This window comes from Pteropus vampyrus, unplaced genomic scaffold (assembly GCF_000151845.1).
Source record: "Pteropus vampyrus isolate Shadow unplaced genomic scaffold, Pvam_2.0 Scaffold59, whole genome shotgun sequence".
Taxonomy (NCBI): Eukaryota; Metazoa; Chordata; class Mammalia; order Chiroptera; family Pteropodidae; genus Pteropus; species Pteropus vampyrus.
The window spans coordinates 6104764-6113117 of NW_011888840.1; the positions used below are offsets into that span (position 1 = coordinate 6104764).

Here is an 8354-nt window from a genome sequence, read left to right on the forward strand (position 1 = left end):
TTATAAAGGCCCTGCTATGGAGGAAATCAATAGATATATCTCGATAGATAAACACGAAAAAGCCCTGCTCAACTTAGCTGAGTTACCACCTGTCTGCAAAAGTAAGATGGTTAGAAGAAAACTCACTACCTCTAGATTCTACTGAGTTAGATTGGATGGGGGGCCACAGCTCTGCTAGCTCTAATATGTTGACTATAACCTCCCAAAGGTTATATTTGCAGTAAGAGAAGTTAGTGGTTCTAACATTTATTGAGTTGTGCTTCTGCAGGCACTCATTAACCACTTTACATATGGTATCTTCCTTAGATTTCATGGTAACCATATACAGTAGCTACTACTGCCGGGACCATCCTGCAGATGGGGATACTGAAGACTGATGAAGGCAAACGGAAAGGTGGAGAGGGTAGGGGAGCTGAGATGAGAAGCCAAATATACCTGGTTCCAAACTACGTGAATTCTCATTTCTGATCCTTGCTTCTTTCCAGTCATTTTTCAAAGATTCTAATCTTTGGACATTTAGAGCAAATCCCCCACCTGCTCATATGTTAAAGGAGGGATGTAAACCTGGGTCTGGGTTCTTACTGTTAAAAGCCCTATATGTTTTCCAGTGTCTCTGGTGGCTGAACCGTGGTGGTGCTTGCTCTTGGTGTGGACCGTGCTCTCCCCTGCATGTTTAACGGGTGGGATCCATTACCCCAATCACAGGAACAGCCTAAAAGGTAATAACTGTTTCCTGCTTCTGCGTTTTCTTTACATCATCCGTCAGCAAGTTGCTGCAGTGAGGACTCGGAAATAGATATTATTCTATTGGATCAAGATTTTCTGGGGTAATTTGATGATAACTCTCCAGATCTGGTCATTTATATTTTCCTCTCTGTTGAATATAAACTCCAAAGATTTATCCAAGAGGACTCCTTAGCCCATTGAGAAAATATGACAAACATTTGCAAGAATACCATCATACGTCATGTGATATGTGTATATGTAGACTTACATGTATGTAAAATATTTAGATGTATATTCTTCGATAAGTATTTGTACATTTATGTTGAAATTCAACCCCTATGTAATGAGTGCCTTTTATGAGCTGAGCACTCAGGAGCTGACATGTAGCAGTAACTAGACCCAGTGTTATCCTTACATAGCTTATCATCCAGTAGGGGACAGAATAATAGATAATTACCTATGTATACCTTTTTAGAATTTACATCTGGCATATTGATGCATTTTGATAGATAAATATGAACCTACCTGAATATATGAAACACATAACACAAATTAATTTATCTACTCATTCAACAAATATTTATTGAGCATTTACTACGGTACAAGACAGTCCTTAGAGGTGACAAATTCTCCTGTTTCAGAGCAAGAAGCTTTTTATTATGGACACTGTGTCAGAGTACATTCAGAAAGATGTACACCATTCCCCAAGATGGAACTTCCACACATCTTCATTTGCATCCAGCTCCCAGCAGCTGCTAGATAACTGTCTTTGGGCACATTATTTAACCTCTACTTCATCTCACCTGTAAAATAGAGATGAGAATGATACCCACCTCATAGGGTTTCTGTGAGGACTGAAGGATATATTGTATGTTAAACGTTTAGTTCAGGCACAGTGGGAGCCCTTAATCTCTGCCACTATCATTATTTAAAATGTGGGAAGGTGGATGGGGGTGGAGGGAGTAGATGCCTCGCAGTAATTACTGCCTGTTGACTTTGGAGACGACCTCCATGTTCTTCACAGTGTTCTCTCACTCAAGGAGGAGCACAGAGACCCAGTAAATGGATGAGAAAAGGTGCCATCTGCCCTACGTACTGCTCACCTCTCAGTACAAAGCCAGAGCTTCACGTGGGCGAGAAACATCTCTGTGCTTCCAGAGAGCTAAACATGTCCCTTTTCCTGAGCACCTTCCGCGTTAGGCTTTTGGAGCTGAACTGGTGTCGAGATGCCAAAGAGAGTCCTGTGTAAGACCTAAGTGGGGCCAGAAAGCTCCCAGAGCATGGCGTGAGTGCCCCTGCCTGGTGACAGGCTTGCTGGGTTTCTGAGACATGACGTGAAGAGCAAAGAACCAGAATTGTCTAATTCAGCCTAGAAATTAATAACTACTTGCTACAACCAGAGAGGTTAATTGAGCTCATTCTAGTGAAAGTTTTAAAACTTGACAGTCACACACATGTTTTCTTTCCTGCTGTCCAAAGCTATCTAACCTCCGAATGGCCATTTGCGCTTCTCGTAATGCAATTCGGGCTTTATCGATAGTAGTAGAGGGGGGAGGTGTGTGTGTGTGTGTGTGTGTGTGTGTGTGTGTGTGTGTGTGTGTGTGTGTGTGTGTGAGCCCTCCATTGGTTCCTTGGTTCCTTAGAAGAAGGTTATCAGCTTGTCCATCTCTAAAGCCCTTTTGCCCTATCGCTTGTAGCACAGGACTGACACACAGTAATCATTCAAGAAAATCGTATTATTATTTATTGAGTTAATACAAGAGTGACTTTGACCTACAGCAGCTTCATATTGCTTATAAGATCAAGTCTAATGACCTCTTTTTGGCAGTCACATTTTGTCATAGATCAAAGCATGGGAGAGTCCCCTCTTGAACAGTCAGCTCTTTCTGCCTCTCCGAACCCAAGTGAGTCTCCTCTAGTGAGGCGCCTCTTTCTCCACGTGCAGCTAACTCGCTAACTCACCTCTACCTCTGTGCTGTCTTCTTCATAGACTTGCCAACTCCAGAATGCAACCTCTGACCTCCTCTCCTTGCCCCTCCCATCTGGCCATCTTTCAAATTCAGAGGGAAATGCCACCTACTATATGCCCATCAGGAGTGTTTAGCTCATGCTGATCACCTCTGACCTGAACTTAACTTTGTAAACATCTGTCTCTATCCCACGTTACAGCCTTTGATAATACAGACCTTTTCTCCCCTGCTTCAAACTTGAAATTATATTTACTCAAACCAGACTGTACGCTTTTTGAGGGCCAGAATCAATATTTATTTTTCCTAGAACCTTCTTTACCTTCTCTGCAGCACCCAGCATAATATCTGACTTGGAGAAGCACAGTAATTATAGATTTATTAGAAATTCGTTTCTTGTGGAGAAATAAGATAGTGGAGAGAGAGAGGGAGAGAGAATCGCATTTTGACATTTTTCTGGAAAGGGAGATTTCCTATTTCCTGGGCCAAGTACTTTTTTCATTAATAGCATTCCACTCTTGAAGCTCCATATTCAAGGATGGAGTACCTATTACAGCCATCTGCATAAATAATATATGCTAAAATGCTTTTCCGGGCCACAAATATTGACCCGGTTTAATAATTGATGGTGGGCTGCAGTATTACCCTGGAACCATGCTAACACAGCTTTGTGCCCTTGCCACAGGCTTATACTTATCGCTTTTGTTTTCTTAAGCCTGAAATTTACCTAGCTTTCTTTATGGAAGAATGTTTTCCCCCTGCAGCTCTAACGTGATACTAGAAACTGAATTCAGTGGGGCAAATATAGTGGAGATGAAAGGGAGAAATCTCACTCCATCGTTAGAAAGAAAGCCAAGCTTCTTTCCTTTAAATGATGTTCCTGACATGTCTCTCTTTTTGTCATAATTATTTAAAACCTCACAATTGCCAAAGAATAATACAAATGAAAAACAGCAGTGAACACTGCAAAGTGCCGGTTTCTCCTTTAAGCAGTTGACTTGCACGGTCTCATTTGATCCTCAAAAGAATTCCGTGAGGGAAGAACTGTGATTATTTCTATTCTACAGATGGGAAAATTGGGATATGGGAGGTGAAGTAATGTGTTAAACACACCGAGTAAGTGGCAGTGTTATGATTCCAACATCAACAGCCTGAATCAAAACCTTATGCTCTAAATCACTATGATAAACTGACTTCCTGCTTGTACATCCATGTAGTGGAAATGGCTGGATTTGCTTGCTAATCATCACTTCTTATGGGAACATCACTTCACTTTTCCCTTAGAAGCCATCACTCCTAAGCTTTCTGTCCACACTTGGTGTGGCCTAACGTTTACTGATGGGCCCTTGACCCAAGTCCAGTCTGAGATGGATTGCAAAAATCATCTCGGTTTCCACCTTCCCTCTATCCATGCTGTTTGCAACATGACTTTGCAGCTCTTTTTATTAAGTTCCTCCCAGTTCTTTCAGTATGAATGGGCCTCGTGACTGGGCGCAGCCGATAGAAGGTAGCAGCGATCGTGTCGTGCTAATTCTCAGTCTAGACTTCAAGTTGCCATGTCGCTTTCCACCCTGTATCATAAAACTGCGCCACTGCCATGCGGGAAGTCTGGGCTAAACTGCTGGAGGATAAGGGACACATAGAGGAGAGCCCAGTTTTTCCAGTTACAGTTATTCCAGAACAGCCAGACTGCCATCGCACAAACACGTAGAGAGCCCGGACGAGACAGCAGAGCCAACTGTCCCACAGCTGGTGCATCAGTGAGCCCAGCTGAGACTCCCAGAACCAGCAGTCCAACCTGCAGACTCGAGAGCAAGAATGAATTATCACTGTCTTAAATAATGAGTTTTAGGGTGGTTTTCTTTGAAGCAATAGCCAACTAATACAGCTGGCTAGCAAAGACCTTCTGAAATTTTTGCTATAGCTATTGGGAAAGAAGGGATATCTCTTTACTGATATTGCTAAGCTATTATGTTTTAAGCTGAAATTGTTGGTAGTCACTTCTACTCAAGAAGAGATTGCTTGGAAAAATGCCAGTGCAGAAGGAACAGAGATGAAGGGTTCAAGAAATGCATTTCTGATAACATTCTCTGATCACCTCGATACACCAAAGCCTGAAGCCAGCGTACTCTTAAATTTTCCTGTAACGTGAATAAATTCTTTCTCAAAAATTGTTTTTTGTTTGTTTTGCTTACAGCAGTTCGGTTTGGCTCTCTGTCTCATAAAGAAAAGAGTTCTGATCAATATGACCACTGCGGACTTCACAACAGCTTTTAATGAACACCATCACATCCCTTACCTCTCTCTGTCCCTTTTCTCACACATGTCCTCATCCTAGCGTGTCCTCTGCTTATATCTTTACTCAGACTTTTATCATTTGAAGTCCACGTCTTGGCTCAAAGTCTTACAAAAGTAAGGTCAAAGATGAAAGAACCAGAATGAAAGATCCCAAGAATGGAGTAGGAGATGTACCACACTTTGGAGCAGATATGTGCCAAGGTCAGAATCATTCATTCAGTCACCGAGAAGGTAGTTGTTGAGTAGCAACATGTGTCCAGGATTGTGCTTGATCTTGGGAACAGAGAGAAGAAGGAAGACAAGCTTCCTGCTCTCAGAAAGCTTACTTTGTAGGGAAGAAGATGGATACATGCAATAAACGTATAAGTGAACGGACAAGATGATTTGAGACAAGGATAAATGTTTTAACTTCAGCGGAGCAAAGCAATAGAAGGAAAGTGAATCGTGTGGAATTGGAGTGGACGGTGGTCCCACAGGGCTCTCTAAAAGGTGATGTTAAACAGAGACCTGGAGAATGAGAAGCAGCCAGCTTGACATAATCTGGGGGAGGGGCATTTCAGGAAGAGGTAAGTCTGGTACAAAAGTTTGAGAGAAGCCCAAGTTTTTGAGTTTTGAGGACAAGGGAAAAATGTAGTAAAGTGAGGTGACTGTGGAGCAGCTTGGCAAGAGATAAGTTTGGGGAAGTTGGCCAGAGTCTTAGGCCATTGTTAGTAAGGAATTTGGATTTTATTCTGAGCGAGAAGGAAAGCTGTTGAGGGTTTTTTCATAGGGGAATAGTGGGATTAATTTTTTAGTTTTAAACTGTAGAAGCTGTTTGAAAAATGGATTGTAGGATCAAGAGTGATCAGACAGACCAGCCGACTTTGTGTCAGTTTAAGTGAGAGGTAATGGTGGAAGCTTAGATCATAGAAGAAGCAATGGAGGTGGGGAGTATTAGAAAGATTCAGGACTGCCACAGAATTGAATGAAGGGACCAGGAAGTATCAACGCAATATTATCACACGCGCACACGCACACACACACACACACACACAGCTAAATCTCACTGATAATCATACTGAATTTGATGCCAAATCACCTGTTTTTAAAAATGAGTGGCTATTTTGTCTTTTTTCATACTTTTTCATTTCAAGATGAAATATTTTTTACGATAAATATCCAAGACATACTCAGACTCACGTACACATTTATATTTAGCTTTATAAAATTAGAATCATCATTCTCTGTATCTAATTTTATCTGCTTTTTCACTTGACATTAAATTTATTCATTCAACAAATATTTGATGAATGCCTACTATCTGCCAAGTACTTCTCTAGGAAATGAGGCTTAGGCAGGGAACAAAAGAGAAAAAAATTATTATGACCCTCATGGAGCTCATTTCCCAGTTTGGAGAGACAAAAATAAACATGATAAGTAAAATATGCAGATTTCAGGTGGTGATAGAAGCTAAGGAAAAAATACCAGAGAGTATTGGGAGGCACTGGCATTTTTGAAAGCTGGAAGCTTTGGCCTATTTCCATTATCTTAAACAATTAACCAAACATTTTAATGACTCCTCAATATCCATTATGTTAACTCAACTTTAAAAGCCTATTTTTAATGACAGCATATATTCATTGCATTTAATATTCCCATTGAATTGAGACATTTTGATTGCTTTTAATCTTCTCTATTATATATAATTATATAGTCGACCCTTGAGCAATGCCAGGGTTAGGGGTGCTTTGACTCCCCAAAAACCCTAACTGCCGTCGGCCCGTGAATTCAACCAACTGCAGTTTGAAAATAGTATTTTTGATACACAGCTGGTAATCTGTGGATGTGGAGGCCCAACTGTACAAATAGCCCACTGTTGACCAATAACATAAACAGTCAATTAACATATTTTATATGTTATATGTACATAATATTCTGTATCCTTACAGTATAGTAAACAAGGGAAAAGAGAATGTTATTAAGAAAATCGTAAGGAAAAGAAAATACATTTACTGTATGTATTGAAAAAAATCTCCCTATAAGTAGACGCACGCGGTTCAAGCCCACATTGTTCAAGGGTCAACTCTATGTAGTTCTCTAAAGACACCTAGGTTTCCGGTCTTTCCTTCAGCATAAATTTACTTAAGGCTCTTCGAACCTGTTCGAAATGCTTTTCACGAAAGATGTGTAGTCTGTCTTCCATGTGTCAGTGTCTGAGGATGCCTTACTGCTCAGCACTCACCTGGGGCCCTTGCTTCATGAAGCCAGACGCAAGAAAACACTGTCAGCTCTGAAAGGCCTTACTGCACGTTCATTCTGAACTAGGAAAGCTAACAAGATTCACTAAGCCTATTATCCATGTTGTAAAGGAGGGAAATGGAGAAGCAGAGGGAAAAAGTGACTTGGCTGGATCACCCGAGGATTAGTGGCAAAATCTGGACTGTATTCCGGGTTGTCCAATTCAGTCCAAGACCACAGTCACTCCTTGATTTAGTCATTCTTATCATGTGGATAAACCTTAAAGCTTTCAAGGGACTTTCCTGTATGAGCGGCAAAGTTGCTTTTTATGTAGCACCTCAAGGTCTATGCACTGTGTTCCTTGCCCTATTCTGTGGGAATCTTATTTATATTGCAAGGATCCAGGCAGCTATCCGGTGCCGCTGAGCTCCAACACGCCTGTGGCCCTTGATGTTCTTCAGACTTTGAAGCTTAGGCCCTGAATAATTTAGTATTGTCTGTCTTTGTTTCTGTCTTTGGGGAAGAGCTTTCTAAGCCTTAAGAGACCTGACATATTTCACACCTGTCTTAAACTTTCTTAGTTTTCCCTTCCTTCTTCTGCTGGAAGAAGATATTCTTATACCCGAACTCTCAATTCCATCTCCTCTTACTGTCCCCGCTCCAAGAAAACTCGATATAACAATTATCTGCCGTTTTTTTTATAGCATCCGTCTCTCATTTTCTTGCACTCAACCCTTCTGCCTACCACAGTGTTTTGCTTTTTATGATAAAATCACCCCCCCCTTCCATCTACTTTTCCTTATTTCTATTTTCACTGCTGTATTTACCTTCATTCTATCTCCATTTACCACTGAACTGTGAGGAAGCTCAATCCACACCTACGGCATTGACTTTCGCTAGAGTTTCTTTTTTTCCCTCGAGACTGGACACGCTCCGTGTGTGGCGAGGCTGAGATTGCTCTTGCAATCACATTATCAGTGGTGTTTCTTGGGTCTGTTCTTCTTGACCTCCCTCTACCTTTTGATCGTCTTCATCACTTTCCTAATGGGATCCCTCCTTTTTTTTGTCTTTAATTCCACGTGTTTTGCCACGTGTCTCTGTTTCTTCTTGGTTGGTTCTTTTCCCTCTGGCTTTATGCTGACAAAA

At 41.2% G+C, this 8354-nt stretch overlaps 1 protein-coding gene across 27 annotated transcripts in view; it reads left to right on the plus strand.

Annotated features, from left to right (window-relative positions):
- LOC105292562 overlaps nt 1-8354 on the plus strand; it is a 713386-nt gene that overhangs the window by 514364 nt on the left and 190668 nt on the right. The window lies entirely within an intron of this gene.